Source organism: Narcine bancroftii, chromosome 1 (genome assembly GCF_036971445.1).
Source record: "Narcine bancroftii isolate sNarBan1 chromosome 1, sNarBan1.hap1, whole genome shotgun sequence".
In the NCBI taxonomy this organism is placed as follows: Eukaryota; Metazoa; Chordata; class Chondrichthyes; order Torpediniformes; family Narcinidae; genus Narcine; species Narcine bancroftii.
The window spans coordinates 474,543,274-474,559,778 of NC_091469.1; the positions used below are offsets into that span (position 1 = coordinate 474,543,274).

The window sequence follows — 16,505 nt, forward strand, 5'->3', positions numbered from 1 at the left end:
AGCAGATCCTGAAGCCAGAAAAGCTGAAAATCGACCCTCAATCGCCTGAGGCATCCACAGAACGGGGATAAGAATAGAATGGTCATCAGCTAGCCAGACCATCAATTGATACAGGCAATTGGATGCATATCCCCCTTCCACACATCATCAACCAAATTGCCCAGAATCAGGGCTTTTCAACCATTGAACTGAAAATGGCATATCATCAAATCCCTATCCACCCAGAGGACCGCCAGTATATGGCGTTCGGGGCAGATGGCCGTCTCCACCACTTCCTGCAGGCCCCCTTTGGTGTCATGAACAGTGGATCAGACTTCCAGAAGAAGATGGGCAGGATGGTGGATCAATGCGAGTTGCGGGCTACCTGCCCATATATCGATAACCTCACCATATGTGGCCACCTCCTGCAGGACCATTACACCAATCTCCAGAAAGTTCTCGAAACAGTCAAGCTCCTTAACCTTACATATAACAAGGCCAAGTGTATGTTTCACACAACCCATCTGTCCATCCTTAGGTGTGTCAAGGAGAATGGAGTCATTGACCCGGACCCTGACCCCATGCGGCTGCTCCTGGAGTTCCCCTTCCCACACAGCTTCAAGGCTCTGAAGAGGTGCCTTGTGTTCTTTTTTATTATGCTCAAAGGGTCCCCAATTATGCGGACAAGGTCCACCTCCTCATCAAATCCACATCCTCCCCCCGGTGGCAGGTGCCCATGCTGCCTTCAGTCACATTAAGGCAGATATTGCTCAGGCCACAATGCATGCTACAGATGAATCCACCCCATTTCAGGTGGAAAGCGATGCATCAGACTTAGCCCCAGCAGCCACCCTTAACCTTCTTTTCACGTACTCTACAAGGCCCTGAGAATTGGCACTCCTCAGTTTAAAAAGAGATCCACGCCACTGTCACGGCAGTGTGGCACTGGGACCATTATCTGGCTGGTAAGAGATTGACCCTGCTAACTGATCAACGTACAGTTGCTTTCAGGTTTAACAATTAGCCATGGGGTAAAATCAAAAATGACAAAATACTCAGGGGGAGGATTGAATTGTCCACCTACAATTATGATATTCTGCACTGGCCAGGGAAACTTGCTGAGCCGCCAGATGCCCTGTCATCAAGGCCTTTTCACATTGTTTGGCTTGCCCAGTTATATCTACAGTGACCAGGAGCCATCTTTAATGAGTGATGAGCTGCACCAGTACTTGTTGACCTGAGCCATTGCCACGAGCAGCACCACGAGTTACAACCCCTGGGGTAGCGGGCAAGTGGAGAGGGAAAACACTATGGTTTGGAAGGCAGTCCTTCTAGCATTGTGGTCTAAGGGCCTCCCAGTCTCTCACTGGAAAGAGGTTCTCCCGGAGGCACTCCACTCCATTAGATCCCTGCTACGTACGGCCACAAATGCCATACCAGATGAACGTATGTTTTCCTTTCCCAGAATGTCTGTGACTGGGACCACACTAACGATGTGGCTGATGTCCCCAGGCCCCTTCCTACTCTGGAAGCATATGAGGAGCTATAAGTCTGACCTCCTGGTCAAAAGGGTCCACCTACACCATGCCAACTCCCAGTGTGCCTACGTGGCATACCCGGACAGACATGAAGACACTGTCTCTGTCAGGGACTTGGCTCTCTCACGGGCCCTGGAAGCCACAGCTTTTCTCCCCCACACACCCCCCTCACTGTGGAACACACACGATGTGCCTGACCCTGGTACCCTCGCTCTGACCTGAGAGGGATTATACCAGACTCATTGGCCACTACCCATCAGAAGAACATTGATGAGTATGTACAGGTGCCCAAGACCGTCCACGACCCCGACGCGGCACCACAGCCGTAACCGGTGCTACGACAGTCCTAGTAAACAACCAGATGACCAGAAACACTGAACTTTTGACTTTGAATTGTAACCTTCACCCCGCTGGACTCTTTTTTAAAAGCAAAGGTGAATGTTATGTCTAATTGTCTGGTCAGGCACCCATGTTGGCCAATGGTACCTGTGGCCCCTCCCTACAGGCTCCTTTATAAAGGTGACTGTTCCACAGCCCCCTGCAGTTCAGTGCAGGACAACCAAACAGTATAGATGTGCTTGTGTTCATAAGTGAATAAAAGCCTTTTGGCTTCTCTACAATAGTCTTTCAAGTAAATGATGGTGCATCAATTTTAAATTAAATTTAGACATACAGCGTGGTGGCGCACATCACTGTAAGTGAACCGACCCTGTTTATACTGCTGCACTGGTGGGGCAGCTGCAGAAGATGGCGCCGTCAGGGCTTACTCACTGCCTCGTGGCTTAGGCCACTGCTCGCACCCTGGGCCATGTGATGAACTCCCGCTGGCCTTAAAGGGGTGCGTGTGAAATTCAAATAAACAGTTCTAATGGAAACTCCATGAGTCTAGTGGTGTTTTCTGTGTGTAGCAGCCGCTATATTGGTGACCCCGATGAGTCCAGGCGAAATCTGGTCTCCAAACATGGAATCTTTGACAATCAGCTCCGTCTCAGTAAATTTCCTTCCCTTCTGGACCCACTGGACCCACCGGCCCCACACGTGGTTCACGGAGGCTCAGTTTCGACTTCGGCAGATTACCTCGGACTCCACCATGTTATACCATGTGGTGAGTGTCCTCAATGAAGAAACAACAGCCAGAGTAGACGGCCTGATCCATGATCCTCGCAAGGAGGTCAAGAACATTATCCTCAAAACCCTCCTTCTCAGCGCCTTCGGGCTCTCCCATCGGTAGCGCTCGGCCAGGCTGATGCACCTTGATGGCTTTAGGAACAGAGCTCCGTCCGTGTTGATGGATGAGATGCTCGCACTGGCAGAAGGTCACAAGCCCTGCCTGATATTTGAGCAAGCCTTCCACGAACAAATGCCGGAGGACATCCAGATCCTGCTAGCGGACGAGGACTTCTCAGACCCCAGGAAGGTCGCAGCCCACGCTGACGTGCTGTGGTGGACGAAGAGGGAGAATGAAGCCACTATGAACCAGGTCGCCCACCCTGCACCCAGCCGACTGCAACCTGCTCCCAGACAGAAGATCAAGGAGCACCAGGCAACCTGGTATTTCTATCACCTGCACTGGGGAGCATAAGCTCGCAAATGCCGCCAACCTTGCTCATACCAGGGAAACAACTGGGCCAGCCGCCGCTAATGGCTGTGATGGCTGGCCACACGAACAGCCTCCTCCACGTGGTGGACAAAACCAATGGTCGGCATTTCCTGGTGGACACCGGAGCAGTGTTCAGCGTGCAGGCCCCAAATGCCCTTGAGACCACATGAGAGCATGAGGCCCGACCCTGTGGGCAGCAAACGGCATCGATATTAAGACCTTCGGGACACAGACTGTTCAGGTACACCTCGGGCAGAAGAAATACTGCTGGAAGTTCCTATTGGCTACTCTGAGAACTCCATTGTTAGGGGCAGATTTCCTTTGGGTGCACAGCCTGCTGGTCTACTTGAAGGGCAAGAAGCATGTGCATGCCCATACCTTCTAGTCTCTCTGTCTTGAGCCATCCAACATGCACAATCCAGGGATAGTAACCATCTGCACGCCCAAGGATGAGTACTCCCATTTCCTCGACAAGTTCCCCGCCATCTCAAGGCCTCAGTTCAATGCCTCCATGCCGCAACATGCCGTCTGCCTCCAAATCGCCACACAGGGCCTTCCACTCCACGCCAAGGCCAGATGACTGCCGCCCAAGAAGCTGCAGTTGGTGAAAGAGGAGTTTTCCCGCCTCCAAGAGCTTGGCATCATCCTCAGGTCGGACAGCCCCTGGGCATCTCCCCTGAACATGGTTCCCAAGATCTCTGGGGGTTGGCACCCGTGTGGGGACAACCGCTGGCTCAATGATGCGACTACGCCGATCACTACCCTATTCCCACATCCAAGACTTCACGGCCAACTGGCATGGCGCCAAAGTGTTCTCCAAAGTCGATTTAGTCAGGAGCTACCATCAGATTCCCGTACACCCTGATGACATTGGCAGGACCACCATCATCATCCCGTTTGGCTTGTTAGAATTCCTTCGGATGCCTTTTGGCTTGAATAATGCGGCCCAAACCTTCCAATAGTTCATGGACCTGAACTGTCTATGTGCCGAAGGTCTTAATATCGATGCCGTTTGCTGCCGCAGGGTCGGGCCCCGTGCTCTCATGTGGGTCTCAAAGGCGGTTAGGGCCAGCATGCTGAACTCTGCTCTGGTGTTCACCAGGAAATGCCGACCACTGGTTTTGTCCACCACGTGGAGGAGGCTGTTCGTGTGGCCAGGCATCACAGCCATTAGCGGCGGCTGGCCCAGTTGTTTCCCTGATATGACTTGGACTTTGTGTTCATCTATCTTGACGACATCCTCATCATCAGTTGAGATCACGACGAGCACATGACCCACCTCCACACACTATTCGCCCGCCTGGTGGAATTTGGCCTCACCATCAGCGTGGCCAAATGCCACTTTGGGAAAAAGTCACTACAGTTTTTGGGCCATATCATTACTGTGGATGGGGCAGCATCGTCGCAGGACAAGATCAGGGCCATACAGCAGTTCCCCAAGCCGGACACTATCAAGGGCCTGCATGAGTTCACTGGTATGGTCAACTTCTACCATCGCTTCATCCCGGGGGCCACACATTTAATGTGCCCACTGTTCACCATGATCACCTCTAAACAAAAGACTCTCGAGTGGTCGAGAGAGGCCGAGACAGCTTTCACCCAGACCAAGGCTGCCCTTGCGAGCGCCACCCTGCTGGCCCACCCTCAACCTGATGCCCAAAAAGCAGTTTTTGTGGACGCGTACACCACGGCCGTCAGAGCCGTCCTAAAGCAAAAGGTCGACAGACAGTGGCGCCCCCTGGCATTCTTCAGCTGGCACCTCTGACCACCCAAGTTGAAGTACAGTGCGTTCGACAGGGAACTCTTGGCCCTGTACCTCTCGATCAGACACTTCCGCTCTTTCCTGGAGGGCAGACCTTTCACCGCTTTCACAGACCACAAACCACTCACTCAGGCCCTCGCCATGGCCAAAGGCCCCTGGTCGGCACGCCAGCAATGACACCTTTCCTATATCTCGGAGTTCACTATTGACATCCGACACCAGGCGGGTAAGGACAATATTGTTGCCGATGCGCTTTCCAGACCGGCCATCCACAACGTCCCCTGGCCTGAACTATACCCAGTTGGCTCAGGCCCAAAGGGGTGACAAGGAGACACAGGCCTTCCGAACCCCCATCACCGGCCTGCGCCTAGAGGACCTACAGCTGCCGGGCAGCCACGACATGGTCCTGTGCGATGTCTCCATAGGCTCACTGTGTCTAGTAGTGTCCCTGCAGTGGAGGCAGGAGGCATTCCGGGCAATCTACGACCTGGTCCATCCCTCAGACTAGACAACGATGCGCACGATTTATGGAACGTTTTGTCTGGCAAGGATTGAGGAAACAAGTGACCCAGATGGCAAGAAGCTGCATGCATTGCCATGCATCTGAAATTCAGCCCCACATCAGAGCCCTGATACAGGACTTTGACCCGTCGGCCAGGATGTTTGACCATATCCACGTTGACATAATGGGTCGCCTACCAGTGTCCTGACTGTGGTTGACCGGACGACGAAGTGGCCGAAAGCCATCCCCCTCAGGGACACTTCCGCAAGTCCTGCTTGCTAACTGGGTTGCATGTTTCGGCGTCCCAGCCCACATTACTAGCGACAGTGGTGCCCAGTTCACCTCCGCCCTTTGGACGCATCTGGCGAGCTGCTTGGGGATTCAACTCCACCACATCCCCTATCAGCCCCAAACAAATAAGACTCGTCGAATGTTTCCACCGACACCTCAAAGCGGATCTCATGGCGAGGCTGAGAGGACCCAACTGGGCAGACGAGTTGCTTGGCATACGAACAGCTCCGAAGGAAGATCTCCAAGTCTCATCCGCAGAGCTCGTCTACCATGCATCGCTGTTACTGCCAGGGGAGTTTCTCAGAGTAGACGCCAGACCGGGAGGTGAGACCCCGATGCTACAACAGCACTCTAACAGGCCTTTCCAGCCCACATGCCCGTGCAACTCAAATGCACTCAATTAACCTACAACCCCCTTCTGTTTTGAAGGGTGGGATGAAACCAGAGCACCCAGAGGAAACCTACGCAGACACGGGGAGAACTTATCAACCCCTTACAGAGAGCACCGGATTCAAACCTAGTTCGCAGGTGCTGTAAGAGCGCTGCACTAACTGTTACACTAACCATGTCACCCTATCTTGTTCATCGGGCTGAGTTTCAAATTGCAAGAGAATAGTTTCAATCTCATTGAATCAACTTGCCGACATGCTACTAGATAATTATTTCAATCGATCGAGGTCAGATAATGACAAAGTTAGGCGATGATAGCATATTGTCAGGTCACCACACATGACCTTGTATTTGTGAACCTGTTAGGTCTGCTTTGTTCATGAATGAGTGAGACAAACACCAGGCTGAGTCGAAATCAGGGTTCTTTGTTCTTTATTACCGGATTGTAACACTTGCGACTAACAAAGTTAGTCGGAGAATGCATTCTGCCGTTATCAGCAAAATGGTGATTTTTTATACCCTTGGATACATGCTTAGAACATCATCATATCATTACTTGTCCAATGACTAAAACTGTTGCTATCCTTTCCCTGCTAGCTTCCTGCCTCTCAATCCATCAATGTCTCTCTTATCTTGTAAGTACAAGGATGCATTCTGTTACTCCTTAGTACTGGGTGACTCCTTCTCCGGTCCCATCTCATGATGTTTTACCTTACAAACCGCAGCACATTTCAATATTCACTGGGTTAATATACAGGATATTGATGGAGAATTTGCAGCAGAGCTCATTTCTAACAATTTAATCAATGCTTTATAATTGCTGAAGATTATTTCTTGCATTGTTGAGACACTTTGTGGTGACAAATCATAAATAATGCTAACAGAGTGACTTAATAGAGGTCTACAAGTTTATGAGAGGACAGCTTTTTCCCGGGCTGAGAGTAGCAAACACAAGAGGACATCTGCACATGGTGAGGGGAGGAAAGTTTAGGGAAGACGTCAGGGTTAAGTTTTTTTTTAACACAGAGAGCAGTGAATGTGTGGTGGAGAGCGAGGGATGGGGTGGAGGCTGGTACAACAGAGACATTTATAAATCTCTTGGATGCAAGAAAAATAGAGGGTCATGGATGTGAGGCAGGGAAGGTTAAGATTGTTAAGATTGACCATATATGTGGCATATGAGATAACTGGTAAATCTAATACCCCCAGAATTTCCACTTAAAATGTCGGCTTTGAGCTATCCTTTCTGAAGGAGACTGCCCCATGACTGATTCTTACCGCTCAGAGCTTACTGCCTCAATATTCCTTTACTGACCAGTGGAGTGATGCTGTCAAAATGTTTTAAAATCAAATTACCAAGTCGAGGTTTAAATTTTATTAGCATATTTTATAATACACTACCTTTAACAGACCATTTACAGCTTGTACAGAGCTGACTAGGGATTATGTGAGTGTTTTATGCTGTTCTCCATCGCCATGACGAACACTCTAAACCACACGATATCAATGTATGGATTTTATGTTTGCCGTATAAGACGACCCTGGCTTTTGGGTGACTTTTTTTTTAAGGTTCAAGTGCCGTCTTATATGCCGATATATATTATAGGTCAGTACGTCATCATGGGCGGAAGGGCCTGTGCCGTCATGTTCTAAGTTCTACGTCAACGAGGTGAGAAATGAATTCTGCTTCGCGCTCACAGATTTCTGTATTACACACAACTTTATTTATAAAGACCAAAATTGAAATCCCTGTAGGATTGGCTGCACCCAAATACCTGTATATATGCGGCTAACGTTACAATAAAACAGTATCTGGCCCTGCAACACTTGCACCTTTCGTGAACGGCCCTAGCATACAGCTAGAATGCTAAAGATCACCGTGCCAGAGCTGGCATTTCTAAAGGTGAAAGAAAATCTTACAAATATCATTAGCCTTAATCTTAGTGAATGGTCTTTAACATGAAAGGAATGCTGACAAAGTATTTATTGAATTAGAAACCGTGCAGACAGCCAGAATGAACTCTTTTTACCTTCTGACCAAGGATTTGGTAAAAAAATCACGTTGTATTAGCATACAGTCAATAACTGACTATTAATATTTGTGAGGGAGCTTGGGATGATTTACCATCCAAGAGCCCACAAGGAACGTCTCGACCTGAAATGTCGACTCTGCGTCAACTTCCACAGATGCTGCTCAGCCCACTGAGTTTCTCCAGCTGCTGGATTTCTGCTTTCTAATGCAAGGTGTTGGTTGATCATTGATAATCATAAATTCCTACACAATCTGAATGTAAATAACCTGATTTGCAGTGCAGTGGCTGCCCTCTACATCTCTATGAACAAAGGGACTGATTGACTGCCACTTTCTCATCTGGGACTGAAAATTGAGATCAGTAGGATTTGTTTCTCACAGTTTTGTAAATATTTATAATAACCACCAAGTTTAAAGCAGTTAACGTCTTGCTTATTGATATCTGTGACCAACTGATTGATGAGTATCTGGTTACAGACTGGAATGAAGTGTCGATGCAGACGCTACAAAATAATAGGTCCAAAGAAATTTTACCAAAAGCACTCGTTTTTGAAGTCTTGAAGGGAGTGACTCGGCACACAGTGCACCTTCTGGGAGCTTTTTCTCCATTTAAATAATAGTCCCAACGACTATATTTCTTTCTGAGGTAAATGGCCTCACATTTACTGATGTTGCACTCCTTCAGCGGGATGCTTGCCAGCTCATTTAATCTACCTACAATATATCTCTCTGCAGACTCTCTGTGTCCTCCATGCAGCTGGCTTTTCTATTAATTTAGGGTCATCAGCAAACTGAGATACACTACGCGGCCTCCACCTTCAAAATATTTGTGTATATGGTGAACAGTTGTGGGCCCACATCTAGCCACGCAGCATCCCACCAACCATTGATTGCCAACTAGAGAAACACCATTTATCCCAACTCTCTGCCTTCTATTCATCGACTAATCCTCAACTCTTGCCAATACATTACCCCCAAGTCCATCCATCCTAATCCCAAGAAGATGTCTTTTGCACAGCAACTTATCAAATGCCTTCTGGAAATCAGTACATCCACTTGTTCCCCTCTAATCACTGCTCTTGCTCATCTCAAAGAACTCCAGTAACTTCGCTAAATGTGACCAGCTATTCCACCTGCTGAGGAAATCATTTCTATCCAAATGTCTTTCTTCCTTGACAATAGCTTCAAGCATTTTCTCAACTGCAGACCTTTAGTTAACTGGCATTTGATGTCTTCCAATCAACTGGGATCTGCCCGATAATTTTGGTAAATTACCACAAATCATATTGACTTGCACTTCAATGCCCTCTTGCACACACGCACGCACACAGGCAGGCACATGTAAACAGGCACACAGAAACACGCACGCCTGCACATGCGCACACACTCCAACAAACTTTCACACACACACACAAATTCCTCACGTGCATTCTTGCAACTTTTTCATACATAAACCTCTCTCAGATCTTCTGAAGTACACACAGATTATCACAATGTTATCATACAAAAATATTCAGAGACACACATATATTTGTGCATCTATCACAGAATTTTCACATCCTTTCTCTCATAGTCTCATCACAATATTTGCTCATGCACCAAGCTCTCCTGCTCAAGGAGATACTCCATTCTTTTTCACACATTTTCAATTTCATTCCATACCACTTCCTCACATTTGTCTCTCTCATGCACAGACACATTTCCTCATCCACAGATTCTTACTCTTGCATTTCTGCACATCAGTCTCTGACAGAACCCATGAGATATATTTGTTATGGCGCAGGAAACATTGGATGTTGTATTATAACAAGGCATGAGTGTATTTTACAGTTTAATGGCTGCACTATTGCAGGGTACAGACTCAGGTAATAAAAGCAGATATTTGTTTAAGATTTGACTGGAATTGAATGGGATAAATTGTACATTTTCAGTAAACAGGAGTTGAATTAATGGGTTAGACAGCACTGGTTTAATGCACAAGACAGAAAAAAATGGAAGAAACGATCGGAGAGAATAAGATTGACTAATGAATGTTCCCATGCATAATTTGGAGCGAGCTGCAGATCTCCGTGGCCTTTCCTGATTCTACCATACGTACTGACTTTGATTTAACAGCTTTGTGAAAATAACTGACATTTAAATCGATGCCATCTGTTTTGTCAGAGGAGTTGGAGAAATTACACTTTCATTGCCTGTCTCCTGCTGTCCTTGAGAAAGTGGTGGCGAGCCTGCTAATTCTGGAGCCATTTCAGTTCATGGGTGAAGGAAGGGGGAGTGAAACAATTCCGAGCCAGGTTACCGGGTGGCCTACAGGGTCTCTTTTTACCTGCCTTTAAAAAATTTTTTTTACATCAGTTGAAAATAAACATTTACTCCATTATTTAAAAAAAAGGTTGACCTCAGCTGATTAAACATGGGGGAACCGAAAAGCCAGAAAATAGCAAGGGAGTGCCGAAAATTTTAAACAAGGTGGGAAAATTAATACTTCTTCACAAAAAGTCCAGGAGACTGTGTTTCTTGGATTTGTAAGGAATCTGTTAACTTTAATAGCCTATCTACAGATTTACACATTGTATCATAATTATTAAGGTTGACACTTGGGCCATGAACTGTATTCACTGAGAGTTGTGGAGGAACGACGGAGTCTGCCTTGTCCCTTTCCTTTTGTTTTGAAAACTTTATTTAAAAATGTTCCTTTCATATAATCATAGCCAGATACAAAGTACATCGTAATGAAAAATCAATATCAAATCCATTACATGATGATTAACCCCCCCCCCCCCCACACCCATCCCACAAATAAATCCCAATAGCAAAAGAAAAAGAATAAAGAAAAGTAAGAAAATAGAATAAAAACCTGGCTGCTGGAGGGATCCCTTCACCACATGGCATTTATATATTTGAATGCACCTAAAGAAGATTAACGAGGGTCAAAGTTTAAGGAAAAGATTTATAAATTAATTCCCTCAATTTGTAGATACGGGCGCCAAATTTTCAAAAATATATTGGGATAAAAGTGAGGGCATTTGGGCATTTTTATAGGTTCTCGTATACCCCTAAAAATTAAGGATTTAAAAACACGACATTATGCAATCTGACTGCAGATTACAGCACCATGTATTGTACAGTAGTGGTTATTCTCTCAGACCCAATGTACCCCCTGAAAAGTGCAAATGTACCACTGGGGGTACATGTACCCCAGGTTGGGAACCCCTGCTTTAGGGGATTACACTCAGTGGCAACAAGATACTCAATTTAAATGGCCAATGAATGGAATAAAATATTCAGGGGTATGAGTAGACAACAAGTTGGAGAATGTATATAAATTGAATTATGTACCTTTACTTATGAAAATTGGTGAGGATTTCAATAAGTGAAAATTATTGCCAATAACATTATTGGACAGGGTTAAATGTGTTGAAATGAATATATTTCCTAAAATACAATCTCTATTTCAAGCATTACCAATAAAGATACCACAAAAGTCTTTTCAAGAATTACATAAATATATTAGAAATTTTATTTGGAAGGGTTGTCGAGAGTTTCTCTGGATAAATTGACATGGAAATTTGAGTTAGGTGGTTTATAATCACTAAATTTCTTATTTTGCACCCTGCTTTTCATTTTGCTCTGCTTTTTGAATGAGACTTTTAAGGAGTTTTATTGTATTCATTTAAATTTAAGAGAGGCATATACAGATTCATGTTCAGATTTATTGTCGGAGTACATACATTTAGGGGGTCATGGTTGGCGTGGTAGTTAGCTCAACTCCTAACAGTACCAGAGATCGGGACCGGGGTTTGAATCCTGTGCTGTCAGTAAGGGGTTTGTACGTTCTCCCTGTGTCTGCATGGAGTCTCCCCGGGGGCTCCAGTTTCTTCCCACCGTTCGAAACGTACCAGGGGTGTAGGTTAATTGGGAGTACATTTGGCAGCATGGACTCATGGGCCGAAATGGCTGTATGTCTAAATTTAAAATTTAATAAATTTATGACATCACATACAACCCTGAGATTCTTCTTTCTGTTGGCAAAACAGAATTACTACTTATTGGCAGTTCAAAAAAAAACTACATAATGTATACATAAAAACAAATAAATTAATGTAACCAAACTGACTGCAATACAGAGGAAAAAAAAAGGTGCAAAAGTAAGAATCCTTAAATGAGTCCCTGATTGAGTTTGTCGTTGAGGAGTCTGATGGTAGAGGGGTAGAAGCTGTTCCTGAACCTGGTGGTGCAAGTCTTGTGGCACCTATATATCTTTCAAAAATGCCTCTATCAGGAATGCCTACTGTAATATATGAGCACATCAATAAACTACTGTAATGTCAACAGTTGAACTATTCAGTAGTGTCATATAGTTATTTTAAAATTTTTGATGGTACAAGGGTTTTCTGGTCTAAAAACACAGCTTTTCTTCCAGTGTAACTGGTTGAAAACTGCCAGGCTTAATACTGTTTGGCCCGTGACTCCTTACATTTTTCTGTTTGTGGCTAAAACCAAAAAGGTTTGCCACCCCTGTTTTTCCCTGAGATGGGGAAATGAACGCTTAGAGTGCAAGATGGGGTGGAGTGTCAAACATGCAAGGCCCTCGTCCTATATGGTATTGAACATCTTGAGCATTATTGATGCTACGCTCATTTAGACAGGTGAAATCGAGTCAACCACAAAGGTATAAATTCTTAGAGATGCCCAGAAAGGAAACAGGCAACATTGGCCTGCAGAGTCTGTGCTGACCATCATCCAACTGCTCATAACATCAATCCTCATTTTAACTCCCCCCTTCTCATCAACTGCAGCCAAATTCTACTACTCAACACCACACAATGTCAGCAACTTACAGTGGCCAATCATCATGCAAGTCATTGGGATGTGGGATTGAACTCTTGCATTCAGAGGGTGGCCCATATCCGGAACGAGCTGCCAGAGGAAGCTATGGAAGAGGTGTTACGAGCCCAGAGGACTCCAAAACCCAGCAGCAAGAGAAATTCAACAAGACAATGGTTATTTAAACAAAAGTTGCTTTCAATATTCTTTAAACATAAAAACAAGATCAAACTTAACCCCCTTTTAATTCTAAGTGCACGTTTATGTAATGTGTATATGTTCTGGAAAGTTCTCTGTTTCACAGAACAATCTCACTTCTCACTCCTCCAAGTTCACCGGTATCAGGCAATTCTTATACTGTGCAAAGAATTTAACATTTATGAATCTTCACCAGGCTCTGAGGTTTAAAGTTAAATGGTTACCATTCAGGTAGATTCTTGTGGGTCTCAGAGAGATATTTGTTGCTCATTGGACACGCACAAACTGATTCCCTCCAATCAGTCACATCAGTGCCGTGCCAAAGAAACTTGCCCCATCATGGGTTTTTTAAGTGATAACCTCTTCTTCCAGGTCACCATAGAGTTCCTCGTTTCCATTATTTCAAAAGAAACTCTCTGGCCAGCCATTTCTCCTTGTAAGGACTACAAGGGTTTTGAACAGGCTAAATTCTGAACTCACAACCTGCCTTCAAAATGGGGTTTTCAACAAACCTGCCAGCTTGCCATGTTGCAGCTTCAACTACTACCATAGAACTGACCTCTCTCTCTCTCAGAGAAGAATCCTGTTTGTTCTTTCCACTCTCCTTGTAAAAACCAAACACCTCTCCCAAGGCTCCAAACCCAATATTTGAAAGATCTTATCAGCACTTGAGCCCAGACTCTGCTCTAATTTGCACCTCCATTTTAATTTCTTTCCAAAGCAGTTTCATTGACTTTACAAAATCACTCAGAGCCTCAATGTCTAGCTTCAGCAAATCTCTTTCATTTTAAATGTGGTGTTACTCTGTTTGTGAAGTAACCTACACTAAACCCCCACAATCTATCTCTTTTAAAGACATACTTATCCGTAACCATAATAATATAACCCATAACATAGGATATAATTGAAACATTCGAAAGACGTTTGGACAGATAAATGGAGAAGGGTTGAGAAGGATATGGAATAAATGCAAGTATACGGGATATCCTGAAATGCCACCGTGGTTGAGTTAGAACTAGAATCACTGTTTCAAAATAATTAAGCATTTTTTTAAGACAGAGATGAGGTGATCTATTTCTTTTTTAGATGCTCATAATTCTTTGGAACGTTCTTCCTCAAAGAGTGAGTATGTAAGAAGTTTGTACGTTCTCCCTGAGTCTGCGTGGATTTTCCCCGGCGTACTCTTGATTTCCTCCCACCCTTTAAAACATACCAGGATAGTAGGTCAGTCAGGTGTAATTGAGCAGCACGGGCTTGTGGGCTGAAAGGACCTGTTATTGTGCTGTATGTCTAAATATAAAATTTAAATTTGAAAATGGAAAAGCAGAACATTATTGAGACAGGAGCAGAAAGATACTTGAATAGCAAGGTGGTGAAAGGTTATTGAGGGGGATTGAGAATAATTAGTAAGGAAGGATATACTGTCTTTGGAGGTGGTGCAGAGCAGATTCACCAGGTTGATTCCAGAGGTGAGGGCATTGGCCTTTGAGGAAAGATTGATTCATCTGGGACTGTACACTGAGGAATTTAGGAAAATGAGAGAAAATCTTATAGGAACATATAAAACTATGAAAGCCATGGATAATGTTCCCATTAGTGGGGGAGACTGGAACTAGGGGATAAAGCCTCAAGTTCCAAGGTAGTAGATTTAGGATGGAAATGAAGAGGAACTGCCTTTGCCAGTGTGGAATTCCCTGCCCATTGAAGTGGAGGCGACCTCAGTGAATATATTTAAGACAAGGTTGGATAGATTTTTACATAGTAAGGGAATTAAGGATTATGGGGAAAAGCCAGATAGGTGGAAATGAGCCCATCATCAGATCAGTCATGATCTCATTGAATGGTGGAGTAGGCATGACAGGCCAGATGGTCTACACCTGCTTCTCTTTATGTTCTTTAGTTCTTAATGTTACAATCAGAATAGTCACAATTTTATTAAACAGTAGAATCAGCTTGAAAGGCCGAGTTGCCAAGACCTGTCCCCGATTCGTACTTTCACGTCGATGTGCATTGACAGACAAGTGATAGTTGCAATAACAGGGTCCTCCCAACAGGGCCAACCACTTCAATTCTATCCCCTATTCCTGCACCGACATGCCTATCCATGGCCTCATGCACTGCTAAACAAAGGCTACCAGAAAACTGGAAGAACAGCATCTAATATTCCATCTGGGCACTCTCCCGCCAAATGGCATTAATATTGACAGTTAACTTCCATTAACACCGCCTCCCCTGTCTCACTCTCTACCCTCTCCCTTTGTCTCCTTTCCTCCAGCTCCCCACCCCCTTCCTTCTCCATTCAGAGAGCTACCTCCTTCCCCTATTGCTGCTCAGTTTTTTTTTCTATTTTGCCCTCTCACCCATATACACCATATGACCTCTAGCCTCTTAGCCTGTGCTCCTCCCCTTGTCCCTTCTTCCCTCCTCTCCTCCCACCTTTTTATTCAGGCCCCTGAATTAGTATTTTGCTCATACATTGATGAAGGCCTCAGCCTAAATCGTTGCCTACCCTTTGCTTCCTATAGATTCCGCGTGAGCTGCTGAGTTTTTCCTGCACTTTTGCAGGATGGTTATGTAGTATTTAGCACACCACTCCTACAGCGCCAGCGATCTAGATTCGAATCCGGCGCTGTCTGTAAGGAGTTTGTACGTTTTCTCCATGTCTGTGTGGATTTCCTTCAGCTGCTCCGGTGTCGTCCCACCTTTCAAAAACACACTGCAGGTTGTAGATCAATTGGGTGGCATGGGCTTAAGGGCTGGAAGAGCCTGTTTACCATGTTGTATGTCTAAATAAAATTGTTTTAAATTATGCATTGACATTCAGGTTGCTTTTCACAAATAGAATTTTATAAACATCAGAAGAGTAACTTTAAAATCAAGCAGTGAGGCTGTTTGGGTGGAATTGAGGGGTGAAGGAGACATGAGGGTGCTAATAGGGGTGTATTACAGACCACCAAATGGGTCAAGAAAATTAGAGGAACAAATGTGTAGAGAGATAACGTATATGTGTGAGAATCATAAGGTAGTGATCATGGGAGATTTTAACTTCCCTCACATTGATTGGGATACCCATACAGTTAGAGGGCAGGATGGGCTAGAGTTCGTTAAATGCGTTCAAGATTGTTTTCTGAATCAATTAGTAGAAGAACTGACTCGGGATAGTGTAATACTGGATCTCCTGTTAGGGAACGAGCTAAGTCAGGTATCAGACATTAATGTTGGAGATCCAATTGGGTCTAGTGATCATAATTCTGTTAGTTTTAAGGTAGTTTTCGGGAGAAGCAAGGAGAGGCCTAAAGTTGAGGTTCTGGATTGGAGAAGAGCAAATTTCGAAGGAATAAGAAGGGATTTGGGGAGTATTGAGTGGAACAGGATATTTTCAGGTG

General features: G+C 45.1%; 1 protein-coding gene across 4 annotated transcripts in view; it reads right to left on the reverse strand.

Annotated features, from left to right (window-relative positions):
* Positions 1-16,505, reverse strand: part of dpp6a (dipeptidyl-peptidase 6a) — an 810,473-nt gene that overhangs the window by 402,131 nt on the left and 391,837 nt on the right. The gene's annotated exons all lie outside the window — the stretch shown is intronic.